Here is a 16,889-nt window from a genome sequence, read left to right on the forward strand (position 1 = left end):
TAAATGGGACTATGAAAACCATTATCTCGAATCTCATATGGAAGTAACTTTGTCAACTGTGAGAGTAGTGCTTATGTGTAGTTTCTGTTATTGTGATTTATAGATGACTCATTTGCAAAATTATATAATTGGGTATCATTAATCTCCACCCAGATCATTAATATTATTTTATGCACCCACCATATGCCTATGTGCTGTCAGAGTTTTTAATTCCATATTGAAATCCCATGAAATGTTTCTTTTCATGATTTACATCTAAAAGAGTCACTTTGTGGTGTAAAATTCTACAGGTATTTACAATGAAATGTTTTACATTAGAAAACAGGTAGACTAACTGCTATGACCTCTCCCTTTTATCCTACAAATGTAAACAACCAGTCTTATCCTCATCTGTCACAGACCATCTGATGTGACTTTCCCTTCCTTCCTGCCCACATTGTCAATGAATCACATAAAATCATCATAATACACTTTCTTCTCCAACATCCCCTCCTCACTCATAACTTCATCCTAGACCCAATCGCACCAGGCATTCCCTGGGAACTGGCAGGCTACTCAGGCCTCAAGACTGTCCACTTTCACCATTCCTATGGAATAAAATACTTGAAGTCTCAATCAGAGCAATAAGAAAGCAAGGGAAATCAAAATAATACTAAATTGCAAAAGAAGAAACCAAAGTATTTTTATTTGAAGATGATGTGATAGTACACATAAGTGACCCTAAAAATTCCACCAGGAAACTCCTAAAGCTGATAATAAACTTCCATCAAAGTAGCTAGATATAAAGTTAGCTCACAAAAATCAGTAACCCTCCTGTATACAAATGACAAATGGACCAAGAAAGAGATCAATAAAATGACACCTTTTACAATAGCCTCAAATCATGTAAAATATCCTCGTGTAACTCTCACCAAGCAAGTGAAAGAATTCTATCATAAAAACTTCAAGATATTGAAGAAGATATCAGAAGATGGGAAGATCTCCTAAGCCTGTGAATTAGAATTAATATAGTAATAATGACCATCCAACCAAAAGTAATCTTCAAATTCAGTACAATCCCCATCAAAATTTCAACACAATTCTTCAGAGGCCTTGAAAAGACAATTTTTAGCCTCAAAACCACAAAAACTCTTCAAACACAAAAACCCCAAAACATTTAGAATTACACAATTCTGAATAATAAAAGAACTGTTGATGGTATCTCCAGCCCTGTTTTCAGATTGTACCACACAGACATAATGATAAAAACAGGGTGACATTTGCACACACACACACACACACACACACAATCACCAAAACAAAACACAGACATTTTGATCAATGGAATCAAATTGAAGGCCCAAACAAAAATCAATGCACTTATGAATAAATAATTTTTATAAAGATGCCAGAAATACACACCAAAAAAGAGTATCATCACCAAATGGGTCTACATTAAATACTTTGTATAAAACTCAACTCCAAATGGATCAAATATCTCAACATAAAATCAAACACAACAGAAGAGAAAGTGGCACAAGATACGACTTCCTGCACTGAACACTGTTATCACAGGCACTAAGATCAGTGATTCATAGAGACCTCATGAAACTGAAAATCATCTATATGGTAAAGGACACTGTCACTTGGACAAAGTGGCCACCTACAGAACGGGAACAGAATTTTATCAGCTACACAGCCAATAGAGGGCTAATATCTAAGATATATACAGAACTTAAAAACCTGCATATTGTTCTTTCTGTACTCTCTTTCCCCGTATTCCCTCTGTCTTCCACAGGTCTCTCTCTTCTCTCCTCTCCTCTCCTCTCCTCTCCTCTCCTCTTCTCTCTCTCTCTCTCTCTCTCTCTCTCTCTCTCTCTCTCTCTCTCTCTCTCCTAATAAAGCTCTAGAAAGGTAAAAGAAAACCCTGCATATAAAGAAAATAACACAATTGAAAAATAGGATATGGATCTAGCAGAGAATTCTCAAAAGAGGAATCTCAAACGACTTAGAAACACTCAAAGGAATGTTCAACATTTTTAGCCACCAGGGAAAGCAAATCAAAACTACCTTGAGATTACTTCTTAAATGACTAAGATCACTTTTAAAAAAAGTGACAGCTCATGCTTTGAAGATATGGAGTAAGGGAACACTCATCCATTGGTGGTAGTCCAAACTTGCATAGTCACAAGGGAAATCAGTGAGTTGTTTCCCTAGGAAGCTGGGAATCAATCTACCTCAAGATCCAGCTATTCCACTTTTGGGCATATACCCAAAGGACTCTTTATCCTACCACACAGAGACAATTGTTCAACTATGTTTAATCCTGCTCTTCTCATAATAGCCAGGAACTGAGAGCAAGTAAATTTCACTCAATACATGAATAGATAAAGAGGATTTGGTGTTTTTACACAATGGAATATTACTCAGGCACTAAAACAAACAAACAAACACCAACAAAATGAAATCACAAAATTTGCAGATAAATGGAAGAAATTAGAAAAATCCACCTTAATGAAGTAACTAAGAGCCAGGAAAACAAATATGGTATGGATTCTATTATTTGTGGATATTAGTTGGTAAGTCAATGATAACTAAGCTGTGGAGTTTAGATACAGAGTAGGGGCCTGAGGGATGGGTGTTGCTGGCAGATAGTTCTCATCAAGAAAAGGAAATTGGCTGGGCAATGGTGGTACACGCCTTTAATCCCAGAACTCAGGAGGCAGAGCCAGGTGGATCTCTGTGAGTTTGAGGCCAGCCTGGTCTACAAAGAAAGATCCAGGAAAGGCACAATGCTACACAGAGAAACCTTGTCTCAAAAAGCAAAAAAAGAAAACAGAATAGATAGCTATGGGTTGATGAAAGAGGACTGGAACAGAAGGATTAAGTAGAGAGATTTAGGGAAAAGTGGGATGAGAAACAGAATATGACAGATAAAATTAATGGCCATCCGAGGGATAGTATAGAAACCTCATATAGTACAAGTATTATACATACACTTAAGTGTGTATATTTTGTACACACTTATACGTGTGTGTGTGTGTGTGTGTGTGTGTGTGAGAGAGAGAGAGAGAGAGAGAGAGAGAGAGAGAGAGAGAGAGAGAGAGAGAGATCTAAATACAATTACCAAATAATGGGAGACACATATTCCTGAATGGCCATGTCTTGTAACCAAATGAAGCTTCCAGCACCATGACTGTGTTATATCTAATTGAGTTGTTTGTAAAAGGGGTCCCTTGGGAATCCCCAAACAAGTCAGACTATTGTCAAGACTATATGCTGAGCTCTATAAACTGCCAGGAAGGCCACATTACTGCAGACAACACCTACAGAACTCATTGAGCAGGGAGAAGTTAAGCTGGTGCCTACATAGAGCCTTTAGCCACAATGTTCTGGAATCTTTGGTACAGTAAGGCACTCTGCATGCTACCAAAGGAGAAATGCAAACACCAGTCCAGCCACAAATTATTTTATCTACAATGATGTCCTGCCTGAAAGATACAGAAACAGTATCAAAGGTGAAACTTGTGGGACAAATGCATCAATATTAGATTTGGTTGAAGGCCCACTCCTAGAGATGGAACCTGTACACTCCTCGGTTGACCAAGAACCTGAGATTAGATGGCCCAGGTTCCTAGGATAAAACAAAATGCCCTTCTTCTAAACAAAACGTGTAGCAATAAAATGACTTGTAATGGCATTCTGCTATACTCATAGATTAGTGCCCTTTTCAGACATCATCAGTGAAGTTTCCTTCTGCAGCAGATAGGAACAAATACAGAGATGCACAGACAGACATTAATCAGAGTATGAGAGACCTTGGAACAGTCATTCCTAAAAGGGATGTTTCTATCAAATCCCTCCCCTCAGGGCTCAGGGAACCAAAAGGAAGAGAAAACAAAAAGAATTGTAAGAGCCAGAGAGGATTGAGGAAACACACACACACACACACACACACACACACACACACACAGAGTCCTCTAAATAACAGTATCAGTGCACATATGAATTCACAGAGACTGAGACAACATGCACATGGACTGCACTGATCTACACCAGATGGAGTCCTAGAGCTGAAATAAGTGGACATATGCCCCCTTCCCTAACACAGAAACAATCTTCAATTGATAACCACTTGCAAATGGAAGTTTAGTTTCTTCCAAAGAAGTCTCACTGGGGGAAACAAACTACTCTTAGGGGTAGGCTGTTTGTCCAATAGTAGATGGCCAACAGAAAAGGAACTCAATGATGTATCTGCAAATTCCTTATCTCCTATGTCATGTATGTAATTTTCATCTTGTTTTCTTCTTCTTCTAATTTTATCTTCATTTTAAGTTTAAATTTATTTTATTTACGTATTTTTCTTCTCTCTTTTTGCTACAAGTTCTTTGCAGACACATTATGGCTTCCAGTTTATTCTTTCTATAGGGTTCCTGAGTCCACAAATGATTGACAACTGTTTCTTCTTCCTCCTTTTGGGCTCTTTCCTTGTGTTTGTATGTTTTGTACTGTTCTGATATACCAGCTTTTGTTTTATCTTATTATATTTTAGAAACAGGTCTGTTTTCTAATGAAAGACAGAAAGGGGGCTGAGTCCTAATGGGAGCCGACATGGGGAGGTCTAGGATGATTAGGCAGAGGGGAAGCCTAAGTTAGAGGAGATACTATGTGAGGGAAAAATATCTATTTGAAATAAAAGGAAAAACATGAAAAAAGATAAGAAGTTCTTATTTAAGGACCAATAAAATTTTATGCAGACTAATTTTAGTGTCATGAAATTTGAACAGCTTTAACTACTCAGTTCTTCAGTCTCTCAGACTATAATGCTTGGCAACCATTGATTTTTTTCCATCTCTTTCATTATTCCCCTTATAAAATATCATATACTAGGAATAATTCAGTAAGTGGTGCTTTCAAAATGACTCACTTACTGGCATGCATTTAAGCTCTGTTCATATTTTTCATAGATCAGTATCTTACTAAACGTCTTCTAAGGAATATTCTCCTATGCACAAGCATCACAGTTCATTTATCCATTTGTCATTGGAAGCTATCTTTCTGATTTTCAGTTTGGGTGGTTATGTATAAGTGTAGTATTAATGTTGTATTTAGGGTTTTATACAGGATTATATGGTATTTTTGAGTCCTTTAACCACTGAACAGAATAATAAAAATTAAATTCTATTATCTTATGAAAAATGCTAGACCAATGTAATGGCTTAGTAGGGCAAGGCAGCTGACATCAAGCCTGACAATCTGAGTTGCATCCCTTGGACCCACACGATGAAAGAAGAGAACAGATTCTCTCAGGGTGTCATCTGAATGCTGGCACATTCATGCCCCACACATGCACATTGAATATTAAATCAATAAATTAATGTAATAAAATTAAAAATAGATTAATAATGCTTATTCAAGGAATGCAAATATAATCATTCTAATATTATGCTATTGTAGTACAATGATATTACAGCTATTAATTGTTCAATAACAACTGTTTCCATGTAATAATATTTGTCAATGAAAATAACTATTTTATAATCATTTGAATATATATCGGCACAAAGTCCACTTCTTTTAAAGAATATTGAAATAACATCTTTCCAATATCCATTCTTCCAAATATCCCTTGTAGAAGCCAGCATTAAATATGATTGAACTTATTATGGTGGACACAAGGAGAATGGTTGGGTCAGGCTTTTTCTAGGGCTGCCAGAATCAAACATATGAAGTTATTATAACCAAGGTCTACAAAAAGTCATAAAGAAACAGAGTTGAGAAAAATGAAAGGCGCCTGTGCAACTTCCTGTCCTATTTGTTCACTGGGAAGAGGTTGGGGAATGATCACTGACCTCTAAGCAACAGAGAATGGAGCTCATCTTTCACTTCTGAATGAGCTCCTTGCTGTAATTGATGGCATCTCCTGAAATGGCTGCAATCATTAGGGCTCCAGTGACTGAATTAAAAGAAAATGAAGGATGCAGATGGCTGTAATAAAGCAGGAGAATGCATTTCTTCCTGGTGACAGATACAACTGATCATTTTACAAGGAAGTGCTTTACTAAAAGTGTTTCTGCGATGTAGTTCTCAGGGAAAATGAAGAGTAATGTAAAAATTGGACAAGATGAAACTAGCTGTTTCATTTCAGATATTGACTGCACCAGTCACTTTTAATAAATCAGCTGCTTATTGTACCTAAGACAGCAGTTTGTTAATACCAAGGAAGCACTGTAAAGTGTTCCCTTCAGTAATAGAGTCTTTGACTGCTGTATGACTTAACATCATTTTATTTGATTTCTCTTTGCTATATACTTTCTAATTATTAACATGTGAACCACTAGGCATAATAATTTGGAAATATATTTATTTAAAACAACCAAGATCCATCAGTGTTTTCTACAAGTGATCAAATTGTATATATTCTATACCTTTTCAGGATAAAATCTGTCCCTAATAAATGCTTGACTTTGCTTTGTAAGAGGAATCACTGTAGACAAAAAATGGTCAAAGAATGGTGAGGAACTTGATTTATAAAAGCAAGGCATCACTGCACTTAGCCCTCGGGATGTAATTTACAAGTCTCCAATCTTGAAATATATATTCAGAATTCTTGATAATGTTGCAAATACATATAATCAGAAATCTTAGTATGCTACATGAATTAAAATGATAGGACTGAATATTTAATTTATCAGAAAATGAACATTTATACACTTTGAATGAAAAAGAACAATGTTCTCAGAAACTATTAAGCTAATAGTATCACATGTTTCATACACTTACAGAAGTATAAGAATCAAACTAAAATAATTAATATATATATATATATGTATATATATATATATATATCTTAGTGGACATTTTATTAGACATTTTGAATAGCACCATGTCTTTAATTTTGGCTTCTAGAATTCTATGAAATAGAACTCAGGTATTAAAATAATTTATAGAAATCTATAATTTTAACTATTGTTACTTGATTCTGAATTCAAATAGGGTTATATGTACCATTGTAATATATAATATAATATAAATTACATATAATGTAATATATCATAATAATATTAACAATAGAACATTTTAATTAAATAATTGAAATGAATTTTTTACTTTTTTCTTTTTATTATTTTTTCATGTTGTAACACTAAAACATTTTATTTACCTAACAGATCATGTGAAAAGCTATAATTACAAATGAACATAGAGTCAGAACTTTATCATACAATTGTGTCATGGTTGCTTTTCCAATAGAAGAAAATCAACAACAGATGACAGCTCTTTAAGGATACTCACCAAGCAGCAGCCTTAGGACCATTTTGTATTTGCACTACATAGGAATGCTTGTCTGCTACCAGTCATTTCTCCTCATGCCAGTATACTGTTCTACCATGCTGGTGAGAAAATATGATTGTTGTCCTGCAATGAAAAATTTTCATCATATTCAAAGTAGTCATTTAAGACGCAGAAATCAATTCAATCAAGACACTTCTTGGTAACTGGTGATCTCCAAGGAAAGACAACTCAGGATTATTTGTTTGGAACTAAAGAAATAATAACCTATATTCCTTTCATTTCTAATCCACTCTTCCTCAGAAATTCATATCTGCAAAAATTATGTCATTAGGACCTTTAATAAATGTCATTTTAAGCAGATTTTTGGCAGGTGTACTTAATCCCAGAACTTGATGAGGAGAAGCAGGAAAATGGTCAAGAATTCAAGGCCAACCTCAGCTACATAGTTGGTTTGAGGCCAACCTCAATGTCATGGACCTTGTCTAAAAAAAAGGAAAATGAATCGGAGTGACTTTGAATGTTCCCAACATAAAGAATGCCTATGTCTCATGACTGAGAGAAAACCTTCTTTGATCTTCAGTGTAGTTATATATTCCTGTACATTGACTTGTCCCATCCTCTCTGCCCCTCTCCCCACATCTCCTTTTATTACCTAAATTGACAGAAGTTGTGTTAAGGTGAAAGCACATAGGAACCATCTTACAGGGAATTATGGTTTCTACAAGTGCCTCTCCAAACTGATATACAGGACTCATGCAGGATTCTAGTCTCTTCTCTTAAGACTATCCTTCATTTAGTAGTGGAAGTTCTAAAACATGCCAAGTCCCCCACCTCACCAGCACTTTGCCCTTCACCACACTGACAACTGAAGTGAGATCTGAAAGCATTTTCAGCCCTAGAAAACTTCTTGGGCCAAAGGTTAAAAGGTTTTCTCAAGAAGTTACCTAGGAATCCATAAATATTATTTGAAAGTGTTTATGAAATACTAGTTTGTCAAAAAGAGTAATCATAAATACTACATTGGAAAAATGAAGAATAAAAGTCTGTTTCTTTTTCTGTCTACTTTTAAGGGTACAAGTTTCCATTAACCTTTAGTGTTTACTTTACGTGAAAGATATTTAACCACCCACTTGGGTTTAAGGTGAGCAGACCATAATTTAGTCCTTTCAAGTCATTACAGAAGCTGCACCATAAAAATACACTCTCAATAGAACAAGGAACAATTGGTGAATAAGTCATTTTGTGAAAATATTTAAGAGCTCAAACTAGAAAGAGTGCTCCTCCCATGTAGGCTTTCCTCCAGTTCCAAATGATCTATGGGTAGATGACTTCTGCTTCACAGAAAACTGTTAAAAGCTCAAGAACTGATGTTACACAACTTTTATTTAAAAAAAAAAAACAAGCCAACAGACTATCTTCTTTAAAATCACAAACTTTCTTTGTGTAATACCAACAAAATAAGAACTTCATAACCTTTAGATGCTAATACCAGTTTTACAGACTAATGATACATCAACTAATAATAGAACCAACAAACATCATTAGCAATGTGTTTTAAGTATACATATAAGAAGCTATTTTTATCTATAATTCAGTAAATACTCTTCTATAGATTCATGATTACTGAAAAGAAAAATAGATGGTTGTGAAAAATGATTAATGGAATCTAGAAAATAAATTTGGTTGTAACTGTGTAGAAAATGGTTTTGTGGAGAGAGATAGAGATGAAAATTAAAAAGAGAGAGAGAGAAGCAGAGGCAGATAGAGACAGACAGACAGAGAAAGGGTGAGAAATAGAGAGACGGAGAGCAAGAATAAAAGTTGCTGAACATTGTAAAAGAACACTTGTGTATTATTTGATGCAAGCTAAGTTTCACTTATATCCGTTCATATGTAGCCAGTAACCTATACTTTTTATTTGTTTTGAGACATCCAGGCTGGCTTCAATTTTACTGTTGTTGAAGTTTTTTTCCCCTAACCTTCTGATTTTGACTTCCAAATTCTAGAATTACAAATGGCATATGTCCATCCTCAGCATGCAAAATCTTTTTAATCTACATAACTTTTTGACAAAATAGCTTGTTATCACATAGAAACTAACTATCTGTTGGAACAGCACGTACCTGTAATCCCAGCATTTGGGGGAGTAGAGGTAGGAGGATAAACAGGTCAAAACCAGCCATGAATTCTTAGAAAGTTGACAGGCACACTTGAAATATTTGAGATCTTCTCTAGAAAAAGAAAGTTAAGTAAAATTCAGATTTAAGAGTTGACCAAATTGGACTTTCATGAAAGGAAGTCATGTGGAAATTTTTTATTGATTTTACTAAGTGCTTATATATAATATTCCATGTTGTCTTTCTGTGCTCCAATCTTAAAATAGCACTATCTACTCTTATTAAAAATAGTTTTTTCATCCCCACTTCTGAGTGCTTTTGCTAACATGGGGCTATTTTCATAATTTAACTTGTTTATCTGTTTTTATTTTTATTTTTTTTATTTTACAACACCATTCAGTTCCACATAATAGCCACAGATTCCCCTGCTCTCCCCCTCCCGCCCCCCTCGCTCTCCCCCCAGCCCACCCCCCATTCCCACCTCCTCCAGATCAAGGTCTCCCCCGAGGACCGAAATCGACCTGATAGACTCAGTCCAGGCAGGTCCAGTCCCCACCTCCCAGACCTAGCCAAGCGTCCCTGCATAAGTCCCAGGATTCAAACAGCCAACTCATGCAACGAGCCCAGGACCCGGCACCACCGCACAGCTGCCTCCCAAACTTGTTTATCTTAAATAGGTCTTACCTTCCTAGTTCATAAAACATTGAGGATATTCTTCTTCTTCTTCTTCTTCTTCTTCTTCTTCTTCTTCTTCTTCTTCTTCTTCTTCTTCTTCTTCTTCTTCTTCTTCTTCTTCTTCTTCTTCTTCTTCTATTTATTTATTTATTTATTTTGGTTTTTTTCGAGACAGGGTTTCTCTTTGGTAGCTTTTGTGCCTGTCCTGAATCTCACTCTGTAGACCAGGCTGACCTCAAACTCACAGAGATCTGCCTGGTTCTGCCTCCTGAGTGCTGGGATTAAAGGTGTGTGCCACCACTGCCTGGCAAGAATACGCTTCCATACTTACATTTTCAGGAGAAACTGAGAATTCTACATAACAAATGTACCCGTGCATATAGGGATAAACATTTCGAGTTAGGGATTATGCTGCATTGGTAGAATAGTGGCTGTAGGATCTCCTCCAAGATTCATGACTTCACTAGCCCTGAGTAGTTGTCTAGAGTACTTTTATGAGGGATGGTTTCCTTTTTCATGATTTCCTTTTTCATTCAATTAGAGAGCTGTTGGTTCAGGCAACTAAGGAATGCTAAGAGTGGAGGAAATAATCTTCCTAGGACACCAATAGGTCACCCTATAAAAATGGCCAGCCTGGAAAACATGCATACAAGTAACACTATATAGACTAAGTAGGTTATATCTAGGTATGTATGTGTACATAGACATACATGTACGCAAGTAGCAATGATTAATAAAAGAAAGAGGAAGGATGATATATATAAAGAAGGGTTTTGGGGAGGATTGGAAAAGGGAATGTGATCTAATAATATTAGAATATCAAAAAGAAAAAGAAAATTTTCATAATAACAAACTTATTTTTTAAATGATAAATAAAATTATACCCATAAAATTATAATCTATATTGAATTTGTCTTAAAACTGAAACAAAACCTGACCTATTCCTGTATATGTTAAAATATAAAAATAAACCAAAATATTTGAGCTATATGAAGATTATTATAATAGAAGAAAATATTAAAATGTTTATTAAAAAATGACACCAGATTTTTCTTGAAGTTATCCAAATACATAGAATTAAAACAAACATTGAATTGACCATTTTGATGATGAGCCTGAAGCCTCTAAAATGGTCTTGTCCCCTCGTACATTCCTTGTACTTTAGTTCAGAAAGAATCAGTAGATAAGAAGAGATTTGGCCCCAGTGGCTCTAAGAAACAGGTTGTCTGTGCAGCTGGTCCCAGCTCTAAATCTACCTGCCTCCGGATTGGGAGCACTGAAGTTTCAAGCATTCCTCATAAGAAATTCAAAGTGGATGAAATCAGAAGCTGGAATAAACTGGGAGTAAGATGTGAAGAATTGAGAATAGGCACCTGGACACATAACTTTAAGTAAGTGAATACTTCCAGTGGTCTGAAGTCAGATTTTAAGAGGCTTCCAAGTTTCAAAGGCCAGAAGTCATATCAATTACTTGATTTCAGATCTCAAGGACAATAAGCCACCCTGTCCCGTGTAGTGACATGCAAGAACTTTAGGATGATGTATTTACCCTGTCTGAACACTCTGAATGTTTAGGAATTTGTTACATATCTCTGGTAGAAGTTTTAATGTACAACCTACTTCTACTACTGAGCTCTGTACCTCCTTTTCATTCATTTTTTTTCCCCTCCAAGACAGGGTTTCTCTGTGTAGTTTTGGTGCCTGTCCTGGATCTTGCTCTGTAGATCAGGCTGGCCTCGAATTCACAAAGATTCGCCTGGCTCTGCCTCATAGTCCTGGGATTAATGGCATGTGCCACCACCGCCTGGTCCTTTTCATTCTTGATAGGCTTGGAGGAGATCTCCCAAGCCGCCATAGCTCTGAAGTCTGTTTTTAATGGAATATCTCTTCTCCCAGTATATCTATTCTCTCCTGTCTTTAGTGTCCATTTCTTATTCTTAGAGACTACAATTATGACAAATTTGGTTTATGAATTAAAGTAATCAGAGTAGCGGGGAAAAACCAGTCTGTCACATAAACAACATAAAATAGAGACACTTCTTCAATAATTTTCATGTGATGACATGATTGTGTGGAATTTGGTGGTTTTCCACATAGGTTCTTAAAATGTCTGGATTTTCAGTCTTGTGTATGGCAAACATATTTAGATTCTTGATCATTTAGGCTGAGGAACAATTTATTCTTAGTGATTTAAAGTTTTGTGCAAGAGACTATTTCATCAAAGAAAACACAAATATCTGCTTTTCCAAAAAAAAAAAAATATTTTTTTTTAACAAATCACTGTATTGATTTATATAGCCACTATTTGGGCTGATTGATGGGGAAAGTTAATTGTCAAATTGATATATAAACATCATCTTGGATATAAGATCATTAGAGATACAAAAAAAAATTTATGCTAGTGAAAAAAAAACTTTATAAGTAATATTAAATTTGCATAGAGACTTTAAATAATATAGCAATATTTTCTTGTGAAAATTGTGTTTGAGAGAAAATTATGCAAAAACAAAACATTAAAACTTAAAAATGCCCTACTTTCATATTACTTTGGTATGAAGCTATATAATCTCAAAGTATTATTGTATCTGTAAATGTCTTTCCAAATGATGTTTTGAACTAAGTAATTAAGCAGTGTGGGGGCCAATTTCACAGAAGGTAATGACATTTTATTTACATCTAAATTAGAGATATTATCTCTTTAAACTTCTAATTATGTATATGTTTTCATTTTTATATACAAATTTGTTTATACACATTGAAGCCACAGCTTTGTGTTTAGTATCCTAGAATTCTACCACTGTCCTATGTCCCTATTCCATAGACTCATTGCACGCATTCCACAATTCATCAACAATAACTTTGAAGAGGTCAATTTTGTTTTAGTTTTTGGATTCCACACTAGTCAATCAATTTGATTTTCTTCCTAAACTGTTCATTGCCCATTCCACTGCAAACCAAATTTGCTTCTCTGAATTTCTACAAGATTGCAAAAAATATTATGCCAAGTGGTGATTTCATTAAATTCAACAAGTTATAAATTGTTAAGAAGGAACTAAAATTAGCTGTGTACAAAGGGAATAGACAGATTTTGATTTCAAGGTTATTTCTTTTCTTCTATAACAGATCATTATTTTCTTCCATGTTTAAATATGTTACTAGGATGTCATTTAAAAAAAACATAAAGTAATAAAGGGATTGTTTGACTCAATCTATTGTTTGTAGGTATACATTAAAAGGTATTAAACTGAGATCAATTCAGTTGCCAAATAATTCATTTTTCATTCTTATACATCCTATTAGAAGAGGCAGAATGAGAGCTGCAGAGAGCACTCAGTGGCTAAGAGCACATGCAGCTCTTGTAGAGGAGTATAGTTTGGTTCTTAGTAGCCACATTTGGTAGCTCACAACCAACTGTAAATCCAGCTTCAGAAATACAAATACATTCCTTCTCTATAGGTATCCACAAGCATATGTTTGTATTTAAAAATAAACCTGTGCTGCTGGATGGCTCAGAATTTAAGAGTACTTTGCTGCCACTCATGAGAATGCTAGTTATGTTTGCAGCACAAAGCTCACAATTGCTGGTAATTCCAGCTCCACAGAATCCCTTACCCTCTTCTGGGCTCTGAGGGTACTTGGACACATGTGATATACACACATAGATGTATGGTATGCACTCACAGACTCATACACACATACACATATGCATGAATCAAAATGAAAATAAATCTTTCAAAACAATTTTGGTCTAATTTATATTACTATATTCCATACATACTTATGTAACATTTATTCATTTACAATGCTCTTTATTTACTCTTTGAGAATATCTTGTAACATATTTTGATTTTTCTTCTTTCCAGTCTCCCTACATGTCCCAGTGCAGCAGTGACTTTGCTTCCATTCCCATACCCACTCAACTTAATATTCTTTCTCTCTATTTAGGAAATGAGATACAATTCGTGTTTACTGATAGTGATCTTTAGTAGGGAACTTCTACTGGATAACTCCAATGAAGACAGTTGACTTTCCCTCCCACAGCTGCTATCAACTGCAAATATATTATTGACTAATGGTGAGATTTCTTTCCCACTTTCCCTTCTCCATTCTTTGATTTTTGTCTTGTTAGTGCTTTGACAAGTCTCTATGTTCTATGACATAAGTATGTGTTATATTCAGCAACGGTGTTTTATCATCAGCTTGTGAAAGGTAACCAATAGCATTGGCAATAACCTGTAATGTTCTGTGGGTTTATGGGTACCTATTTGTCAACAATTTAAAAAGATGTAACCCATTCCTGGTAACATCTTGTATCTAGTTGGAGTTTTGGTAGCCTCATTGAAACTGCGTGCACACACACATGAATCGTTTTTAAATAATTGTTTTGATATTACTTTCCTATATTATTTTACTCTTTGACTGTGTTTAATATTTATTTTTTAATGTTTATATATTGCATATTTTCTATTTATTATCAAATAAAACACATATTTTTCAAAAAATTAAATTATTTTTAACCAGCTTCACTGTCTTCTACTGTGATTAAATTGTGGTTATTTATGAATACACTTCTCTCATAACTGGGTAAGTGGAAGGCATCTCCTTGAGGAGCATGTCCACTTACCCCACATCATGCTTCCTATTTATTCAAGCTAAAAAGGTTCATGCCCTCTTTTTCACATTATGCAAAGAGCAAATTCATAAATTCCACAGGATTGGAAACTAGTCATTTTTATGGATATCATTAACACTATATTTTCTCATAGGTATCCATTAGAGTCATTCAATCAAATTAATGTTGAATAGTTATGTGTAAGTCATAAGTTTATAAACTTCCCTTCTTGGGGATTTCACTACACTAGACAAGCTCACATTCATGAAATCTTAATGTACACTGAATACATTCTCTGAGAATTTTGTGCATCTTCTATCCAAGGATGCTATTAGCATAAGAAAATATATTCATCTGTTTTGTCTCTGGCTAATTATTTGCTGAGTATATTCTCATGATAACTTCAAATTCCCTCTTTTATATGCAAACTAATATAAAAGCTGAATAACTCAATGGAACATCCTGTACAGTCATGCAGAAATGTAATTTTTGACTTGCCACTGAATTTTTTTGTGGACATTTAAGTGGTATTCTTTGTTGTAGCTGAGCTTGAATCTTATCAGTCTGTTAAAGTACACATGTAGCATGGTTTGTTGTTAGAACTTTGTATAGTATCTGTGTGTAAAGTATTGAATCCCGATAGGGAAGATAGCTTAGTGGGTAAAAGAAGGTGCTGCACAAGCTTGAAGACCTGAGTTCAGATCCCCAGCACCCTCATAGCTAGGCATGCATACTCTCACATAACCTCAGTATTCAAACAGTAGTGCATGGTCAGGTGTATATCTGGGTTTTGCTGCAAGGGAGCCAAGCACAAATCCACAAGTTTCAGATACAGTAGGAGATCCTATTACTAGGGAGTGAGAGGGAATGAGATTGAAAGTGATAAAGGAGGGCACCTGGCATCCGTCTCTATCCTCTGTGCCTGTGGGCATACATGTTCATACACAAGGTGACACTAGAAACAAACGCACATACAAATATGAATGCAGTAACAGAGCAATAAAATAATTGTATTTTCTGCATTATCTTAAAAAAAAAACAAACAACTTCAAATATTTATTTTGGTGTCCACAGGGTTTTTCTTTATTTCTTTGGTGGTGAGTTTTTATAAAACTTTTTAAAACTTTGATATGGATAATGTGATGTTTCTTTACCTAAGACTAATAAATTACCTATATATTTTTTGATGTTTTGCTAGTGCCCTTGTATATCTAAAGTGTCTATCTTATGTCATTCAAAGGATAAAGTTTTGGTTGCTGATACTGAAAGAAAAGACAATTGGCCAAGAGTGATGGCAACACCATGTGCTCTTTGTTATGTTTGAGTGCGAGTGTGCTTTAGATGTGCTATTGTCTTAGAGTTTTTAATCAGGTAAATGATTTCAAGGCGGAATTTTATTTGCAATACAATAATCCCATCCCCAGTTTTTCTTATTTACCTTTTCACAGTACCTGTGTCCTACTCTCTACCTCTTTAGACCTCCTCTCTACCATGGTTCCTTTCCATTTCCTTGTCTTTTGGGGATACTTTTGGGTTATATATTCAGATCTTAAGATATGGAGCTAGGATCCACCAACAATAGAGCACATTTGGTATTGTCCTTTCTGGGTCTGTGTTACCTCACTCTCTACAATATTTTCTAATTAATTTTTTTTTACCTCCAAATTTCATTTTTCTTCACAGATGACAAAAATTCCATTGTGTCTAGAGACCAAATTTCCACTATCCATTTGTCAGTTGCAGGACATTTAGGCTGCTTGCTGTTCCTAGCTACTGTCACATGTACTGGAGCTGAAGTTACTGACAGTTTGACGACATCTGACATGGGTGCTAGAATCAAGCTCAAAATCAATCCTTTGTAAGAATAGTACATGTTCTAATCATCAAGCCATCTCTCCAGCCCCTGTTTGTACACTGAGAAATGTGTCCTTAAGTCTAAGCTCATTATTTAACCAGATTATTTTGATATATATCAAATATAATGTGTGTGTGTATGTGTGTGCATGCGTGCATGCGTGTGCATGCGTGCGTGTGCGTGCGTGTGTGTGTGTGTGTGTGTGTGTGTGTGTGTGTGTGTGTGTGTGTGTGTGATATTAAAGACAGGGCCCCACATAGCTAAGGCTGGCCTCAAACCTGCTTCCTAGTTGAGGCTGGCCATGGACTTGGACTTAGTTCTCTTGTTGCCACCTCTTGACTGCTAGGATTGCAGGTGT

The sequence above is a fragment of the Peromyscus maniculatus genome, chromosome 13 (genome assembly GCF_049852395.1).
Source record: "Peromyscus maniculatus bairdii isolate BWxNUB_F1_BW_parent chromosome 13, HU_Pman_BW_mat_3.1, whole genome shotgun sequence".
Taxonomy (NCBI): Eukaryota; Metazoa; Chordata; class Mammalia; order Rodentia; family Cricetidae; genus Peromyscus; species Peromyscus maniculatus.